This window comes from Salmo salar, chromosome ssa13 (genome assembly GCF_905237065.1).
Source record: "Salmo salar chromosome ssa13, Ssal_v3.1, whole genome shotgun sequence".
Classification (NCBI taxonomy): domain Eukaryota; kingdom Metazoa; phylum Chordata; class Actinopteri; order Salmoniformes; family Salmonidae; genus Salmo; species Salmo salar.
Window position 1 is genome coordinate 110,206,918 of NC_059454.1, and position 20,979 is coordinate 110,227,896.

Consider the following 20,979-nt stretch of genomic DNA (forward strand, 5'->3'; position numbering starts at 1 on the left):
AATACCATGTCCAATACCATGTCCAATACCAGCCCAATACCAGCCCAATACCAGCCCAATACCATGTCCAATACCAGCCCAATACCAGCCCATTACCATGTCCAATACCAGCCCAATACCATGTCCAATACCAGCCCAATACCATGTCCAATACCAGCCCAATACCAGCCCAATACCATGTCCAATACCATGTCCAATACCAGCCCAATACCAGCCCAATACCATGTCCAATACCATGTCCAATACCATGTCCAATACCAGCCCAATACCAGCCCAATACCATGTCCAATACCATGTCCAATACCAGCCCAATACCAGTCCAATACCATGTCCAATACCAGCCCAATACCAGCCCATTACCATGTCCAATACCAGCCCAATACCAGCCCAATACCATGTCCAATACCATGTCCATCCATGTCCAATACCAGCCCAATACCAGCCCATTACCATGTCCAATACCATGTCCAATACCAGCCCAATACCATGTCCAATACCATGTCCAATACCAGCCCAATACCAGCCCATTACCATGTCCAATACCAGCCCAATACCATGGCCAATACCAGCCCAATACCATGTCCAATACCAGCCCAATACCAGCCCAATACCATGTCCAATACCATGTCCAAAACCAGCCCAATACCAGCCCATTACCATGTCCAATACCAGCCCAATACCATGTCCAATACCATGTCCAATACCAGCCCAATACCAGCCCAATACCAGCCCAATACCATGTCCAATACCAGCCCAATACCAGCCCATTACCATGTCCAATACCATGTCCAATACCATGTCCAATACCAGCCCAATACCATGTCCAATACCAGCCCAATACCAGCCCAATACCATGTCCAATACCATGTCCAATACCAGCCCAATACCAGCCCATTACCATGTCCAATACCATGTCCAATACCAGCCCAATACCAGCCCATTACCATGTCCAATACCAGCCCAATACCAGCCCAATACCATGTCCAATACCAGCCCAATACCAGCCCATTACCATGTCCAATACCAGCCCAATACCATGTCCAATACCATGTCCAATACCAGCCCAATACCAGCCCAATACCATGGCCAATACCAGCCCAATACCATGTCCAATACCAGCCCAATACCAGCCCAATACCATGTCCAATACCAGCCCAATACCAGCCCAATACCATGTCCAATACCAGCCCAATACCAGCCCAATACCATGCCCAATACCATGTCCAATACCAGCCCAATACCAGCCCAATACCAGCCCAATACCATGTCCAATACCATGTCCAATACCATGTCCAGTACCATGTCCAATACCAGTCCAATACCAGCCCAATACCAGCCCAATACCATGTCCAATACCAGCCCATTACCATGTCCAATACCATGTCCAATACCAGCCCAATACCAGCCCAATACCATGGCCAATACCAGCCCAATACCAGCCCAACACCAGCCCAATACCATGTCCAATACCATGTCCAATACCAGCCCAATACCATGTCCAATACCATGTCCAATACCAGCCCAATACCATGTCCAATACCAGCCCATTACCATGTCCAATACCAGCCCAATACCAGCCCAATACCATGTCCAATACCATGTCCAATACCATGTCCAATACCAGCCCAATACCATGTCCAATACCATGTCCAATACCAGCCCAATACCAGCCCAATACCAGCCCAATACCAGCCCATTACCAGCCCAATACCATGTCCAATACCATGTCCAATACCATGTCCAGTACCATGTCCAATACCAGCCCAATACCAGCCCAATACCAGCCCAATACCATGTCCAATACCATGTCCAATACCATGTCCAGTACCATGTCCAATACCAGCCCAATACCAGCCCAATACCATGTCCAATACCATGTCCAATACCATGTCCAATACCAGCCCAATACCAGCCCATTACCATGTCCAATACCATGTCCAATACCATGTCCAATACCATGTCCAATACCAGCCCATTACCATGTCCAATACCAGCCCAATACCAGCCCAATACCAGCCCATTACCATGTCCAATACCATGTCCAATACCAGCCCAATACCAGCCCAATACCATGTCCAATACCAGCCCAATACCATGTCCAATACCAGCCCATTACCATGTCCAATACCAGCCCAATACCAGCCCAATACCATGTCCAATACCAGCCCAATACCATGTCCAATACCAGCCCAATACCATGCCCAATACCAGCCCATTACCAGCCCAATACCATGTCCAATACCATGTCCAATACCATGTCCAGTACCATGTCCAATACCAGCCCAATACCAGCCCAATACCAGCCCAATACCATGTCCAATACCATGTCCAATACCATGTCCAGTACCATGTCCAATACCAGCCCAATACCAGCCCAATACCATGTCCAATACCATGTCCAATACCATGTCCAATACCAGCCCAATACCAGCCCAATACCAGCCCAATACCATGTCCAATACCAGCCCAATACCATGTCCAATACCAGCCCATTACCATGTCCAATACCAGCCCAATACCATGTCCAATACCAGCCCAATACCATGTCCAATACCATGTCCAATACCATGCCCAATACCAGCCCAATACCAGCCCAATACCATGTCCAATACCAGCCCAATACCATGTCCAATACCAGCCCAATACCATGTCCAATACCAGCCCATTACCAGTCCAATACCAGCCCAATACCATGTCCAATACCAGCCCAATACCATGTCCAATACCAGCCCATTACCATGTCCAATACCATGCCACAGCCCAATACCATGTCCAATACCAGCCCAATACCATGTCCAATACCAGCCCAATACCATGCCCAATACCAGCCCAATACCATGTCCAATACCATGCCCAATACCATGTCCAATACCAGCCCAATACCATGTCCAATACCAGCCCATTACCAGCCCAATACCATGTCCAGTACCAGCCCAATACCATGTCCAATACCAGCCCAATACCATGTCCAATACCAGCCCATTACCAGTCCAATACCAGCCCAATACCATGTCCAATACCAGCCCAATACCAGCCCAATACCATGTCCAATACCAGCCCAATACCATGTCCAATACCAGCCAAATACCAGCCCAATACCAGCCCAATACCAGCCCAATACCAGCCCAACACCAGCCCAATACCAGCCCAACACCAGCCCAACACCAGCCAAATACCAGCCCAATACCATGTCCAATACCAGCCCAATACCATGTCCAATACCAGCCCAATACCAGCCCAATACCAGTCCAATACCATGTCCAATACCATGTCCAATACCATGTCCAACACCAGCCCAATACCATGTCCAATACCAGCCCAATACCATGTCCAATACCAGCCCAATACCATGTCCAATACCAGCCCAATACCATGTCCAATACCAGCCCAATACCAGCCCATTACCAGCCCATTACCAGCCCAATACCATGTCCAATACCAGCCCAATACCAGCCCATTACCATGTCCAATACCATGTCCAATACCATGTCCAATACCAGCCCAATACCATGTCCAATACCATCCCATTACCAGTCCAATACCAGCCCAATACCATGTCCAATACCAGCCCAATACCATGTCCAATACCAGCCCAATACCAGCCCAATACCATGTCCAATACCAGCCAAATACCAGCCCAATACCAGCCCAATACCAGCCCAACACCAGCCCAACACCAGCCCAATACCAGCCCAACACCAGCCCAACACCAGCCAAATACCAGCCCAATACCATGTCCAATACCAGCCCAATACCAGCCCAATACCAGCCCAATACCAGCCCAATACCATGTCCAATACCAGCCCATTACCAGCCCAATACCAGCCCAATACCATGTCCAATACCAGCCCAATACCATGTCCAATACCATGTCCAATACCATGTCCAATACCAGCGCAATACCAGTCCAATACCATGTCCAATACCAGCCCAATACCAGCCCAATACCAGCCCATTACCATGTCCAATACCATGTCCAATACCATGTCCAATACCATGTCCAATACCAGTCCATGGAGTTGAGTTAACAATGCTGTAATGTTCATGGCCAATCCCAGCCAAGAGACTCTACCAGTATGTGTTTATTCTGTTGTGTACTCTTCTTAGTCACTTGCCAAGCCCTAACTCTCTTGTCATGATGTGTGTTATGTCCTATATATATATATATATATTATTTGTTTTATTTTTTATTCCAGCCCCCGTCCCCGCTGGAGGCCTATTGCCTTTTGGTAGGCCGTCATTGTAAATAAGAATTTGTTCTTAACTGACTTGTCTAGTTAAATAAAGGTTAAATATAAACTAAGAGCTTCAGTTCTTAAGAACTATATTCTGTTGCAGGGTATTATAAATGTATTGCCTTGCTGATAAGGGGATTCAGTCCAGATCAAGTTTTTAGCCATAATTATGTTGTAGTTGTCGTGGCCAAACAAAATGCCAATATGGTAAATCCACTTGAATTCAATCACTTTTTGACAGCACCCAATTTGATTTAAGCGAAACCTTTCATATATATTTGCCCATTGTAGAAATGCTCAGAAAGTGAATTTGGACCTGAATGCCAAAACCATTTAAAAGATAAAGTTGCTCAAAGTTGACCCATTTTACATAACCCACTATACCATGAGACATCGACGTATTCATCACTGGAAAAGATAAACGATTGAGATTGTTATCATTTAAAAGCTTACAAACAGGGTTATCAAACTATTTTACAACGTCTTTTTTATTAAAAATTACGGAATATTTTAAACCTTTAACGTCAATTATCTAAAACCATGTAAATGTACTAAAATGGAAATCAAATTGACATACAATTTTTCAAATGGTGCCACAAAGATGGTTAGAGGTCCACACATCAGAGAATATTGACTTGAATGGGAAAGTCCAGCAGGTAGGAGTGTTGGTTCAGTAATCAGGTAGCCTATTGGTTAGAGTGTTAGGCCTGTAATCAAACGCTTGCTAGATCGATTCCCTGAGCTGACAAGGTAAAAGTCTGTCGTTCTGCCCCTGAACAAGGCAGTCAACCCAGTGTTTCCTGGGTGCTGATGAAATTGATGTTGATTAAGGCAGCCCCACTGCACCTCTCTGATTCAGAAGGGTTGGGTTAAATGTGCAAGACACATTTCAGTTGAATGCATTCAGTTGTATCCCTGTTTCCCTTTCCAGAGGAAACCTATTGAAATCATAGAAATACATACAAGATCATTTAAGTTGACATTCAATAATGGGTGGACTGGAGGTCACCTTTGTGGTAGTAATTAGAAGTTAACCTTTCAATGTCAATGGTGTACCAGCAAAATTACAGGGGTATGAACGGAAATGTCCATTCTATGAATTCTGTTTCTATGATTGAAATTACATCCACCTTTTATTCAAGAGCATGTTGTCTCAACTGTTTTGTTTATAAATAAAAACAGGTGCTGTCAAAAAAAGTGATTGAATTCTTTTACATTTCCCCTTTAGTTGTTAGAAACAATTCCCTGCTGGAGGATGTCATCAAACTGCTGCCTTGCCGATAAAGGAATTCAGTCCTGATGTCATCAAGGTGCTGCCTTGCCGATAAAGGAATTCAGTCCTGATGTCATCAAGGTGTTGCCTTGCCGATAAAGGAATTCAGTCCTGATGTCATCAATGTGCTGCCTTGCCGATAAAGGAATTCAGTTCTGATGTCATCAAACTGCTGCCTTGCCGATAAAGGAATTCAGTCCTGATGTCATCAAACTGCTGCCTTGCCGATAAAGGAATTCAGTCCTGATGTCATCAAACTGCTGCCTTGCCGATAAAGGAATTCAGTCCTGATGTCATCAAGGTGTTGCCTTGCCGATAAAGGAATTCAGTCCTGATGTCATCACTACAGTGTGCCTGGCACCACGACAACCACAAGTGTCTACAAACAAAAAGTCCAGAAGAAAAAAGATTTGCCAACAACCCCAGGTCGTAGGTACAATGCTGACAGTTGTATTTTTCCCAAGGAGGGGGTAAGCCAGACTGATAATCATTGTTTTCCTCCACCCCAGGGTTTCTGTGTATTATTGTTGGCTACAATAGGTTATAATCAAGGTGTAGGAGACGTGTTGTGAGGGATGACAGTTACTTACAAGGTCAGAATTGACTGTCTCCTCTCCTTCCCAGACCAACTAGACAAAAACCAGATCTCATCCCAATGATTTTGTTTGTGTATGAAGGGTGAGGTCCACTGAGAGTGAGCATTGGTCTAGTCCAGAGCTCTCCAACCCTGTTCCTGGAGAGATACCCTCCTGTAGGTTTACATCTATCTAGCGGAGAGCCCTGGACTAGATAGATGGAAACCTACAGGAGGTTACGTCTCTAGTAAGAGGGTTGGGGAGCCCTGGACTAGATAGATGGAAACTTACAGGAGGTTTTTCTCCAGAAACAGAGTTGGAGAGCCCTGGACTAGATAGATGGAAACCTACAGGAGGTTACGTCTCTAGTAAGAGGGTTGGGGAGCCCTGGACTAGATAGATGGAAACTTACAGGAGGTTATTTCTCCAGAAACAGGGTTGGGGAGCCCTGGACTAGATAGATGGAAACTTACAGGAGGTTAGGTCTCTAGTAAGAGGGTTGGAGAGCCCTGGACTAGATAGATGGAAACTTACAGGAGGTTATTTCTCCAGAAACAGGGTTGGAGAGCCCTGGACTAGATAGATGGAAACTTACAGGAGGTTACGTCTCTAGTAAGAGGGTTGGGGAGCCCTGGACTAGATAGATGGAAACCTACAGGAGGTTATTTCTCCAGAAACAGGGTTGGAGAGCCCTGGACTAGATAGATGGAAACTTACAGGAGGTTACGTCTCTAGTAAGAGGGTTGGGGAGCCCTGGACTAGATAGATGGAAACTTACAGGAGGTTATTTCTCCAGAAACAGGGTTGGAGAGCCCTGGACTAGATAGATGGAAACCTACAGGAGGTTACGTCTCTAGTAAGAGGGTTGGGGAGCCCTGGACTAGATAGATGGAAACCTACAGGAGGTTATTTCTCCAGAAACAGGGTTGGAGAGCCCTGGACTAGATAGATGGAAACTTACAGGAGGTTACATCTCTAGTAAGAGGGTTGGGGAGCCCTGGACGAGATAGATGGAAACTTACAGGAGGTTATTTCTCCAGAAACAGGGTTGGAGAGCCCTGGACTAGATAGATGGAAACTTACAGGAGGTTATTTCTCCAGAAACAGGGTTGGAGAGCCCTGGACTAGATAGATGGAAACTTACAGGAGGTTACATCTCTAGTAAGAGGGTTGGGGAGCCCTGGACTAGATAGATGGAAACTTACAGGAGGTTACATCTCTAGTAAGAGGGTTGGGGAGCCCTGGACGAGATAGATGGAAACTTACAGGAGGTTACATCTCTAGTAAGAGGGTTGGGGAGCCCTGGACTAGATAGATGGAAACTTACAGGAGGTTATTTCTCCAGAAACAGGGTTGGAGAGCCCTGGACTAGATAGATGGAAACCTACAGGAGGTTACATCTCTAGTAAGAGGGTTGGGGAGCCCTGGACTAGATAGATGGAAACTTACAGGAGGTTATTTCTCCAGAAACAGGGTTGGAGAGCCCTGGACTAGATAGATGGAAACTTACAGGAGGTTATTTCTCCAGAAACAGGGTTGGAGAGCCCTGGACTAGATAGATGGAAACCTACAGGAGGTTACGTCTCTAGTAAGAGGGTTGGGGAGCCCTGGACTAGATAGATGGAAACTTACAGGAGGTTATTTCTCCAGAAACAGGGTTGGAGAGCCCTGGACTAGATAGATGGAAACCTACAGGAGGTTACGTCTCTAGTAAGAGGGTTGGGGAGCCCTGGACTAGATAGATGGAAACTTACAGGAGGTTACGTCTCTAGTAAGAGGGTTGGAGAGCCCTGGACTAGATAGATGGAAACCTACAGGAGGTTACGTCTCTAGTAAGAGGGTTGGAGAGCCCTGGACTAGATAGATGGAAACTTACAGGAGGTTATTTCTCCAGAAACAGGGTTGGAGAGCCCTGGACTAGATAGATGGAAACCTACAGGAGGTTACGTCTCTAGTAAGAGGGTTGGGGAGCCCTGGACTAGATAGATGGAAACCTACAGGAGGTTACTTCTCTAGTAACAGGGTTGGGGAGCCCTGGACTAGATAGATGGAAACCTACAGGAGGTTACGTCTCCAGAAACAGGGTTGGGGAGCCCTGGACTAGATAGATGGAAACTTACAGGAGGTTAGGTCTCTAGTAAGAGGGTTGGGGAGCCCTGGACTAGATAGATGGAAACTTACAGGAGGTTATTTCTCCAGAAACAGGGTTGGAGAGCCCTTCTATAATCTGATACACTAGATTCCCTCAGAAATAAACAGCATGATACAAAACACAAGTTAGATCATTTTGTGTTGATTTTATAGCCTACAAGTCGCCACAAATATACATTTTAACCAGTCATGTACATGTGACAGAGTGGAACTGATGCACGTAGCCATCCGCTACATAGGCTCAACAGTCACTGCACGATAGGCGTTCAATTCCTGTATTTAGCTCCATAATGCATCATCGGTGTCTCATACATGTGACCGTGTGTATTTAGCAGCAGGCTAGGCTAGCAGCAGTAGAGTGGGAAGGGCAACATGGTAAATCACACGGTCGCAAAATGAGCATGGAGAAAATGCCATTAATAAACGATCACACTGCCACATAATGAGCAGTGTGTAAATGCCATTAATAAACGATCACACTGCCACATAATGAGCAGTGTGTAAATGCCATTAATAAACGATCACACTGCCACATAATGAGCAGTGTGTAAATGCCATTAATAAACGATCACACTGCCACATAATGAGCAGTGTGTAAATGCCATTAATAAACGATCACACTGCCACATAATGAGCAGTGTGTAAATGCCATTAATAAACGATCACACTGCCACATAATGAGCAGTGTGTAAATGCCATTAATAAACGATCACACTGCCACATAATGAGCAGTGTGTAAATGCCATTAATAAACGATCACACTGCCACATAATGAGCAGTGTGTAAATGCCATTAATAAACGATCACACTGCCACATAATGAGCAGTGTGTAAATGCCATTAATAAACGATCACACTGCCACATAATGAGCAGTGTGTAAATGCCATTAATAAACGATCACACTGCCACATAATGAGCAGTGTGTAAATGCCATTAATAAACGATCACACTGCCACATAATGAGCAGTGTGTAAATGCCATTAATAAACAATCACACTGCCACATAATGAGCAGTGTGTAAATGCCATTAATAAACGATCACACTGCCACATAATGAGCAGTGTGTAAATGCCATCGACTAATGTAGGAGTGTACTTTATAATGACAGTGTGACCTGAAATAATGGGGCCCCACGAAAGATCACTTCACTATTTTCACATGCACACGATGACGTTTCTACATGATAGAAACGAAAAGTCTCTCTCGCTCAAATGATTCCTTTTTTTTTTGTGTATTTCCTGGAGCGTATCTGCCTGGAAGGAAGCTTCATTCTGGAGTGTTGTAGCGAATCAGATTGAGGAGTGTTTAAAACCCTTGGCTCGTCAGACAGCCCAAATGTACAGCGGATACGTCTGCAGGGCAGAGGCGTTAAATAGGCAGGAAAGAGGCATGACATGGGAAATGCTCCTTATTGCTTGTCCAGATTTGTAAAGCTCAGTTGGTTTAACCACCAGCAGCTGATATATAAGCTGTGGAATAGAAGTCAAGAGAGGCTTGATAAACCCCTGGAACAAGTGTCTGGCCATGACTTCATAGACTTGGTATTAAATGTTACCCTATTCCCTATATAGTGCACTACTTTAGACCAGAGCACTATGGAACCCTATTCCCTATATAGTGCACTACTTTAGACCAGAGGCCTATGGAACCCTATTCCCTATATAGTGCACTACTTTAGACCAGAGCCCTATAGAACCCTATTCCTTATATAGTGCACTACTTTAGACCAGAGCCCTATGGAACCCTATTCCCTATATAGTGCACTACTTTAGACCAGAGCCCTATGGAACCCTATTCCTTATATAGTGCACTACTTTAGACCAGAGCCCTATAGAACCCTATTCCCTATATAGTGCACTACTTTAGACCAGAGCCCTATGGAACTCTATTTCCTATATATAGTGTACTACTTTAGACCAGAGCCCTATAGAAACCTATTCCCTATATAGTGCACTACTTTAGACCAGAGCCCTATAGAACCCTATTCCCTATATAGTGTACTACTTTAGACCAGAGCCCTATGGAACCCTATTCCCTATATAGTGCACGACTTTAGACCAGAGCCCTATGGAACCCTATTCCCTATATAGTGCACTACTTTAGACCAGAGCCCTATGGAACCCTATTCCCTATATAGTGCACTACTTTAGACCAGAGCCCTATGGAACCCTATTCCCTATATAGTGCACGACTTTAGACCAGAGCCCTATGGAACCCTATTCCCTATATAGTGCACTACTTTAGACCAGAGCCCTATAGAAACCTATTCCCTATATAGTGCACTACTTTAGACCAAAGCCCTATGGAACCCTATTCCCTAGATAGTGCACTACTTTAGACCAGAGCCCTATGGAACCCTATTCCTTATATAGTGCACTACTTTAGACCAGAGCCCTATAGAACCCTATTCCCTATATAGTGCACTACTTTAGACCAGAGCCCTATGGAACTCTATTCCCTATATAGTGCACTACTTTTGACCAGAGCCCTATAGAACCCTATTCCCTATTTTGTACACTACTTTAGACCAGAGCCCTATGGAAACCTATTCCCTATATAGTCTAGTAACTGCCTTGTTGTTGACTGTAATATCCTCAGTCTAGTAACTGCCTTGTTGTTGACTGTAATATCCTCAGTCTAGTAACTGCCTTGTTGTTGACTGTAATATCCTTAGTCTAATAACTGCCTTGTTGTTGACTGTAATATCCTCAGTCTATTAACTGCCTTGTTGCTGACTGTAATATCCTCAGTCTAGTAACTGCCTTGTTGTTGACTGTAATATCCTCAGTCTAGTTACTGCCTTGTTGTTGACTGTAATATCCTCAGTCTAGTTACTGCCTTGTTGTTGACTGTAATATCCTCAGTCTAGTAACTGCCTTGTTGTTGACTGTAATATCCTCAGTCTATTAACTGCCTTGTTGCTGACTGTAATATCCTCAGTCTAGTAACTGCCTTGTTGTTGACTGTAATATCCTCAGTCTAGTTACTGCCTTGTTGTTGACTGTAATATCCTCAGTCTAGTAACTGCCTTGTTGTTGACTGTAATATCCTCAGTCTAGTAACTGCCTTGTTGTTGACTGTAATATCCTCAGTCTAGTAACTGCCTTGTTGCTGACTGTAATATCCTCAGTCTAGTAACTGCCTTGTTGTTGACTGTAATATCCTCAGTCTAGTAACTGCCTTGTTGTTGACTGTAATATCCTCAGTCTAGTAACTGCCTTGTTGCTGACTGTAATATCCTCAGTCTAGTAACTGCCTTGTTGTTGACTGTAATATCCTCAGTCTAGTAACTGCCTTGTTGTTGACTGTAATATCCTCAGTCTAGTAACTACCTTGTTGTTGACTGTAATATCCTCAGTCTGCCTTGTTGTTGACTGTAATATCCTCAGTCTAGTAACTGCCTTGTTGCTGACTGTAATATCCTCAGTCTAGTAACTGCCTTGTTGTTGACTGTAATATCCTCAGTCTAGTAACTGCCTTGTTGTTGACTGTAATATCCTCAGTCTAGTAACTGCCTTGTTGTTGACTGTAATATCCTCAGTCTGCCTTGTTGTTGACTGTAATATCCTCAGTCTAGTAACTGCCTTGTTGTTGACTGTAATATCCTCAGTCTAGTAACTGCCTTGTTGCTGACTGTAATATCCTCAGTCTAGTAACTGCCTTGTTGTTGACTGTAATATCCTCAGTCTAGTAACTGCCTTGTTGTTGACTGTAATATCCTCAGTCTAGTAACTGCCTTGTTGCTGACTGTAATATCCTCAGTCAAGTAACTGCCTTGTTGTTGACTGTAATATCCTCAGTCTAGTAACTGCCTTGTTGTTGACTGTAATATCCTCAGTCTGCCTTGTTGTTGACTGTAATATCCTCAGTCTGCCTTGTTGTTGACTGTAATATCCTCAGTCTAGTAACTGCCTTGTTGTTGACTGTAATATCCTCAGTCTGCCTTGTTGTTGACTGTAATATCCTCAGTCTAGTAACTGCCTTGTTGCTGACTGTAATATCCTCAGTCTAGTAACTGCCTTGTTGTTGACTGTAATATCCTCAGTCTAGTAACTGCCTTGTTGTTGACTGTAATATCCTCAGTCTAGTAACTGCCTTGTTGCTGACTGTAATATCCTCAGTCTAATAACTGCCTTGTTGTTGACTGTAATATCCTCAGTCTAATAACTGCCTTGTTGTTGACTGTAATATCCTCAGTCTAGTAACTGCCTTGTTGTTGACTGTAATATCCTCAGTCTAGTAACTGCCTTGTTGTTGACTGTAATATCCTCAGTCTAGTAACTGCCTTGTTGTTGACTGTAATATCCTCAGTCTAGTAACTGCCTTGTTGTTGACTGTAATATCCTCAGTCTAATAACTGCCTTGTTGTTGACTGTAATATCCTCAGTCTAGTAACTGCCTTGTTGTTGACTGTAATATCCTCAGTCTAATAACTGCCTTGTTGTTGACTGTAATATCCTCAGTCTAGTAACTGCCTTAGCAACTATAGGTGACTGGTAGTCAGCCACACCCAGGGGTGTGATACAATTGACAAAAGGAATACAGTTCGCCACAAATATTTGATAGAATGGCCTGTGGCCACGAGGAGCTTCCTGGGTAGGATTGATCCAGGGGAGAATCCCAAATGGCTCTCTTTTCTCCGGTCCAAAGTAGTGCACAATGTAGGGAATTAGGGTTCCTTTTGGGACGCAATCCAGAAAGTACGCCCACTCTCTCTCTCTCTCTCTCAGAACCGCATTTACAGGCTGTGAAGACTTGACTGAGGAGGAATTAATGCTTTTGTGCTTTGGTTGGTTTGTTGCTCAATAAGAAGCATTTTCTCAAATAGAGTTTTGTAGTTTCTTGTTTCGTGTCACTCCTACATGATGTACTGTATTACATCAACAGTTGATATTGTTTGTCTATCACAGAACAGGTAGGATAAAAACAACAACGTTAATAACTGTATCAGACTCATTCCAGAAGTTACCTAGCATGTAACACTCATATTTAACTCTAGCTCTTCTTCTAGCTTCTTGATCAGCTTAGCACAAATTATTGTCTGAAATGTAAATGGTGTTTAACACATTCAATTCCAGACATTATTAAGAGCCGTATTCTCCTCAGTAGCCTCCAGTGGAAGTGCTGAGTCTGTACCACACACTACTACACCAATATACAATGTGTATATAATAAACAATATCGTTGTTATGTAACGAACTGTGTATAAAATGCCATTTAAAAAAAGAAAACGTATAATATTTTTTCTCTAAAAAAATAAAACCCCACAGTACTCCTCCAAGACATCATTATGGTCCCAGTCTCTCTGACAGTAATGAGCTGTTTGAAGGTGTTATCTCTGGTAATTCCTAGCTGTGTCCTCAATGGCGCCCTATTCTCTATATAGTGCTCTACTTTTGATCAGGACCCCATAGGGGGCCCATAGGGGGCTCTGGTCAAAAGAAGTGCACTATATAGGGAATAGGGTGCCGTTGGGGACGCAGTCGTTATCTGTGGTAATTCCTATCTGGTGTAGGTGGGTATTACTGTAATGGCATGTCAATACAGAGACATGGAAATGAATGTGTGAAAACACAGCAGAAATAGCTTCGGTAAGCAGTTAAGCTTCTCTGTTCTTCAAGGTAATTTGAAATTGCACGGATTTGGGTCGTTAAAGTATTTATAAACAGATTAAAAATGTTTAGATGTCAACGCTGAAATCTAATTTCATGTTCAAACTTTAAAGTACTGAAATTTTGTCTTGAAATGTTCAGAGAAATAGCGCTAGTGTTTTTGACCCAGTTTTTTGCGATGCTAAGCTGACACCTGGCACGGTCTTCAGGTGGTCAAAAACTGACCTGGTGAGGTACCAACTCAGGTATGTTATGTAACATTAGGCCTATTCTGTAGCTATAGGAGTAAATCAGATCTGTAGCTATAGGAGTAAATCAGATTTATAGCTATAGGAGTAAATCAGGTCTGTAGCTATAGGAGTAAATCAGGCCTGTAGCTATAGGAGTAAATCAGGCCTGTAGCTATTGGAGTAAATCAGATCTATAGCTATAGGAGTAAATCAGGTCTATAGCTATAGGAGTAAATCAGATTTATAGCTATAGGAGTAAATCAGGTCTGTAGCTATAGGAGTAAATCAGGCCTGTAGCTATAGGAGTAAATCAGGCCTGTAGCTATTGGAGTAAATCAGATCTATAGCTATAGGAGTAAATCAGGCCAGTAGCTATTGGAGTAAATCAGGCCAGTAGCTATACGAGTAAATCAGATCTATAGCTTTAGGAGTAAATCAGGCCTGTAGCTATTGGAGTAAATCAGGTCTATAGCTATAGCAAATCAGGCCAGTAGCTATTGGAGTAAATCAGATCTATAGCTATAGGAGTAAATCAGGCCTGTAGCTATAGGAGTAAATCAGGCCAGTAGCTATAGGAGTAAATCAGGCCAGTAGCTATAGGAGTAAATCAGGCCAGTAGCTATTGGAGTAAATCAGGCCTGTAGCTATAGGAGTAAATCAGGCCTGTAGCTATTGGAGTAAATCAGATCTATAGCTATAGGAGTAAATCAGGCCAGTAGCTATTGGAGTAAATCAGGCCAGTAGCTATAGGAGTAAATCAGATCTATAGCTATAGGAGTAAATCAGGCCTGTAGCTATTGGAGTAAATCAGGTCTATAGCTATAGCAAATCAGGCCAGTAGCTATTGGAGTAAATCAGATCTATAGCTATAGGAGTAAATCAGGCCTGTAGCTATAGGAGTAAATCAGGCCAGTAGCTATAGGAGTAAATCAGGCCTGTGGCTATAGGAGTAAATCAGGCCTGTAGCTATAGGAGTAAATCAGGTCTATAGCTATAGGAGTAAATCAGGTCAATAGCTATAGGAGTAAATCAGGTCAATAGCTATAGGAGTAAATCAGGCCAGTAGCTATAGGAGTAAATCAGGCCAGTAGCTATAGGAGTAAATCAGGTCTGTAGCTATAGGAGTAAATCAGGCCTGTAGCTATAGGAGTAAATCAGATCTATAGCTATAGGAGTAAATCAGATTTATAGCTATAGGAGTAAATCAGGCCAGTAGCTATAGGAGTAAATCAGGCCAGTAGCTATAGGAGTAAATCAGGCCAGTAGCTATAGGAGTAAATCAGATCTATAGCTATAGGAGTAAATCAGGTCTGTAGCTATAGGAGTAAATCAGGTCTATAGCTATTGGAGTAAATCAGATCTATAGCTATAGGAGTAAATCAGGTCTGTAGCTATAGGAGTAAATCAGGCCCGTAGCTATAGGAGTAAATCAGGTCTATAGCTATAGGAGTAAATCAGGTCTGTAGCTATAGGAGTAAATCAGATCTATAGCTATAGGAGTAAATCAGGTCTGTAGCTATAGGAGTAAATCAGGTCTATAGCTATTGGAGTAAATCAGATCTATAGCTATAGGAGTAAATCAGGCCTGTAGCTATAGTAGTAAATCAGATCTATAGCTATAGGAGTAAATCAGGCCTGTAGCTATAGGAGTAAATCAGGTCTATAGCTATAGGAGTAAATCAGATCTATAGCTATAGGAGTAAATCAGATCTATAGCTATAGGAGTAAATCAGGTCTGTAGCTATAGGAGTAAATCAGGCCTATAAGAGTAAATCAGGCCTATAGAAGTAAATCAGGCCTATAGGAGTAAATCAGATCTATAGCTATGGGAGTAAACCAGATCTATAGCTATAGGAGTAAATCAGGCCTATAGGAGTAAATCAGGCCAGTAGCTATAGGAGTAAATCAGGTCTATAGCTATAAGAGTAAATCAGGTCTATAGCTATAGGAGTAAATCAGGCCTGTAGCTATAGGAGTAAATCAGGCCTGTAGCTATAGGAGTAAATCAGGCCTGTAGCTATAGGAGTAAATCAGGTCTATAGCTATAGGAGTAAATCAGGTCTATAGCTATAGGAGTAAATCAGGCCTGTAGCTATAGGAGTAAATCAGGTCTATAGCTATTGGAGTAAATCAGGTCTATAGCTATAGGAGTAAATCAGGCCAGTAGCTATAGGAGTAAATCAGGCCAGTAGCTATAGTAGTAAATCAGATCTATAGCTATAGGAGTAAATCAGGCCTGTAGCTATAGGAGTAAATCAGGTCTATAGCTATAGGAGTAAATCAGATCTATAGCTATAGGAGTAAATCAGATCTATAGCTATATGAGTAAATCAGATCTATAGCTATGGGAGTAAATCAGATCTATAGCTATAGGAGTAAATCAGGCCTATAGGAGTAAATCAGGTCTGTAGCTATTGGAGTAAATCAGGCCTGTAGCTATAGGAGTAAATCAGGTCTATAGCTATAGGAGTAAATCAGGCCTGTAGCTATAGGAGTAAATCAGGTCTATAGCTATAGGAGTAAATCAGGTCTATAGCTATTGGAGTAAATCAGATCTATAGCTATAGGAGTAAATCAGGCCAGTAGCTATAGGAGTAAATCAAGCCTGTAGCTATTGGAGTAAATCAGGTCTATAGCTATAGGAGTAAATCAGATTTATAGCTATAGGAGTAAATCAGGCCTGTAGCTATAGGAGTAAATCAGGCCTGTAGCTATAGGAGTAAATCAGGCCTGTAGCTATAGGAGTAAATCAGATCTATAGCTATAGGAGTAAATCAGGCCAGTATCTATAGGAGTAAATCAGGCCAGTAGCTATAGTAGTAAATCAGATATATAGCTATAGGAGTAAATCAGATCTATAGCTATAGGAGTAAATCAGATTTATAGCTATAGGAGTAAATCAGGTCTGTAGCTATAGGAGTAAATCAGGCCTATAGGAGTAAATCAGGCCTATAGGAGTAAATCAGGCCTGTAGCTATAGGAGTAAATCAGGCCTATAGGAGTAAATCAGGCCTGTAGCTATAGGAGTAAATCAGATCTATAGCTATAGGAGTAAATCAGATCTATAGCTATAGGAGTAAATCAGGCCTATAGGAGTAAATCAGGTCTGTAGCTATAGGAGTAAATCAGATCTACAGCTATAGTAGAAAGAGTGCGTGTCATTTTGAAGAAACATATGAAATGTTCCTCAGGTAAAAAAGGTAAATGGTGGTTTTAAAATGACAGCCATGGAGAAGTACAATAATGTATGCCTTAAGAATAGAATGGACAACATGCTCATATTTTTCAGTTACATGTATTGCAGATTTGGTCTTTGCAGCACAGTGTTTTGCTGCCCTCCAGCGGTCAAATAAGGCATCTCAATGTATAATCTTCACCAATCAGATAAAGAGAAAATCTCTGCGAATCATAGTTGAGAAAACATGTCACATGACCAACTGTAGGGAAGCTGGAAACCCATTGGGCACAGACATCAATTCAAGGTGAATTCAGTTGCTCTGCCTGCGGCTGAGGAACCCTGACCTGTTCACCAGACGTGCTAGCTTGTCCCAGACCTGCTGTTTTCGGCCATCTCTCTCGCTCTCCCTCCCTTCCTCCCTCTCTCTCCCTCACCTGCTGTCTCGACCTCTGAATGCTCGGCTATGAAAAGCCAACTGACATTCACTCCTGAGGCGCTGACCTGTTGCACCCTCTACAACAGCAGTCAGGGTCTCAACTTACTCTTGACAGTTAGAATAATAGAATACACAAGGTAGAATTTTCAGCAGAATCATAGATGGTTCTAGGAAGAACCCTCCAAAGATAAAAGGGTTCTCGGTAGAACCCTTCACAGAGGGTTCTAGGCAGAAAAATATACAGGGGGTTCTTTGAGGAACCATACATAGAGGATTCTAGATAGAACCCTCTGCAAATGGTTCTACCCAGCACCAAATGGTTCTCCTATGGGGACAAATCGAATAACCCTGTATGGTTCTACTTAGCATCTTTTTTTCTAAGAGTGGATGATGAAGGAATTTGTTTTCATTGTTCATTAAGATCAAAATATGCCATGTTTTGTTCCCCGTGCCTCAGTACATGCAGCTGGTTTTGTTCCCCGTGCCTCAGTACATGCAGCTGGTTTTGTTCCCCGTGCCTCAGTAAAGGCAGCGGGTTTTGTTCCCCGTGCCTCAGTAAAGGCAGCGGGTTTTGTTCCCCGTGCCTCAGTAAAGGCAGCTGGTTTTGTTCCCCGTGCCTCAGTAAAGGCAGCTGGTTTTGTTCCCCGTGCCTCAGTAAAGGCAGCGGGTTTTGTTCCCCGTGCCTCAGTAAAGGCAGCTGGTTTTGTTCCCCGTGCCTCAGTAAAGGCAGCGGGTTTTGTTCCCCATGCCTCAGTACAGGCAGCGGGTTTTGTTCCCCGTGCCTCAGTAAAGGCAGCTGGTTTTGTTCCCCGTGCCTCAGTACAGGCAGCTGGACTGTCAGCCAGTTAGGGCCAGGATGACAGCCAGTTAGGGCTAGGATGACAGCCAGTTAGGGCTAGGATGACAGCCAGTTAGGGCCAGGATGACAGCCAGTTAGGGCCAGGATGACAGCCAGTTAGGGCCAGGGTAGCAGCCAGTTAGGGCCAGGGTAGCAGCCAGTTAGGGCCAGGATGACAGCCAGTTAGGGCTAGGATGACAGCCAGTTAGGGCCAGGATGACAGCCAGTTAGGGCCAGGATGACAGCCAGTTAGGGCCAGGATGACAGCCAGTTAGGGCCAGGGTAGCAGCCAGTTAGGGCCAGGGTAGAAGCCAGTTAGGGCCAGGGTGACAGCCAGTGAGGGCCAGGGTAGAAGCCAGTGAGGGCCAGGATGACAGGCAGTGAGGGCCAGGGTAGAAGCCAGTGAGGGCCAGGGTGACAGCCAGTGAGGGCCAGGGTAGAAGCCAGTGAGGGCCAGGGTAGCAGCCAGTGAGGGCCAGGGTGACAGCCAGTGAGGGCCAGGGTAGCAGCCAGTGAGGGCCAGGATGACAGCCAGTGAGGGCCAGGGTGACAGCCAGTTAGGGCCAGGGTAGAAGCCAGTGAGGGCCAGGGTAGCAGCCAGTGAGGGCCAGGGTAGCAGCCAGTGAGGGCCAGGATGACAGCCAGTGAGGGCCAGGGTAGCAGCCAGTGAGGGCCAGGGTAGCAGCCAGTGAGGGCCAGGATGACAGCCAGTGAGGGCCAGGGTAGCAGCCAGTGAGGGCCAGGATGACAGCCAGTGAGGGCCAGGGTAGAAGCCAGTGAGGGCCAGGATGACAGCCAGTGAGGGCCAGGGTGGCAGCCAGTTAGGGCCAGGGTGACAGCCAGTGAGGGCCAGGGTGACAGCCAGTGAGGGCCAGGGTAGAAGCCAGTGAGGGCCAGGATGACAGCCAGTGAGGGCCAGGGTAGCAGCCAGTTAGGGCTAGGATGACAGCCAGTTAGGGCCAGGGTAGCAGCCAGTTAGGGCCAGGGTAAAAGCCAGTTAGGGCCAGGGTAGCAGCCAGTGAGGGCCAGGGTAGCAGCCAGTGAGGGCCAGGATGACAGCCAGTGAGGGCCAGGGTAGAAGCCAGTGAGGGCCAGGATGACAGCCAGTGAGGGCCAGGGTAGAAGCCAGTGAGGGCCAGGGTGACAGCCAGTGAGGGCCAGGGTGACAGCCAGTGAGGGCCAGGGTAGAAGCCAGTGAGGGCCAGGATGACAGCCAGTGAGGGCCAGGGTAGCAGCCAGTTAGGGCCAGGGTGGCAGCCAGTGAGGGCCAGGGTGACAGCCAGTGAGGGCCAGGATGACAGCCAGTGAGGGCCAGGATGACAGCCAGTGAGGGCCAGGATGACAGCCAGTGAGGGCCAGGGTGGCAGCCAGTGAGGGCCAGGGTAGAAGCCAGTGAGGGCCAGGATGACAGCCAGTGAGGGCCAGGGTGACAGCCAGTGAGGGCCAGGGTAGAGGCCAGTGAGGGCCAGGATGACAGCCAGTGAGGGCCAGGGTGACAGCCAGTGAGGGCCAGGGTAGAGGCCAGTGAGGGCCAGGGTGACAGCCAGTGAGGGCCAGGGTAGCAGCCAGTGAGGGCCAGGATGACAGCCAGTGAGGGCCAGGGTGACAGCCAGTTAGGGCCAGGGTAGAAGCCAGTGAGGGCCAGGGTAGCAGCCAGTGAGGGCCAGGGTAGCAGCCAGTGAGGGCCAGGATGACAGCCAGTGAGGGCCAGGGTAGCAGCCAGTGAGGGCCAGGATGACAGCCAGTGAGGGCCAGGGTGACAGCCAGTTAGGGCCAGGGTAGCAGCCAGTGAGGGCCAGGGTAGCAGCCAGTGAGGGCCAGGGTAGCAGCCAGTGGAAGTGTTGATGCAGGGAAGGGAAGCCATCCATATGTAATAGCCCATACTCTAATCAGTGGTATTACAGAACATGGTGGTGCTACTCCTTAATCTATAAGGATTAGCACCTTTATGGTCTGTGATACCACTACTATAAGGATATAATATAAACACGACATGGAAAGTGTTGGTCCCATGTTTCATGAGCTGAAATAAAATATCCCAGAAATTTTCCATACGTACAAAAAGCGTTTTTCTCTCAAAGGTTGTGCACAAATGTGTTTACATCCCTGTTAGTGAGCATTTCTCCTTTGCCAAGATTATCAATCCACCTGACATGTGTGGCATATCATGAAGCTGATTAAACAGCATGATCATTACACAGGTGCACCTTGTGCTGGGGACAATAAAAGGCCACTCTAAAATATGCTGTTTTGTCACACAACACAATGCCACAGATGTCTGAAGTTTAGAAGGAGTGTGCAATTGGCATGCTGACTGCAGGAATGTCCACCAGAGCTGTTGCCAGAGAATTTAATGTTCATTTCTCTACCATAAACCGCCTCCAACGTCGTTTTAGAGAATTTGACAGCACATCCGACTTCTTCACCTCCAGGATCGTCTGAGACCAGCCA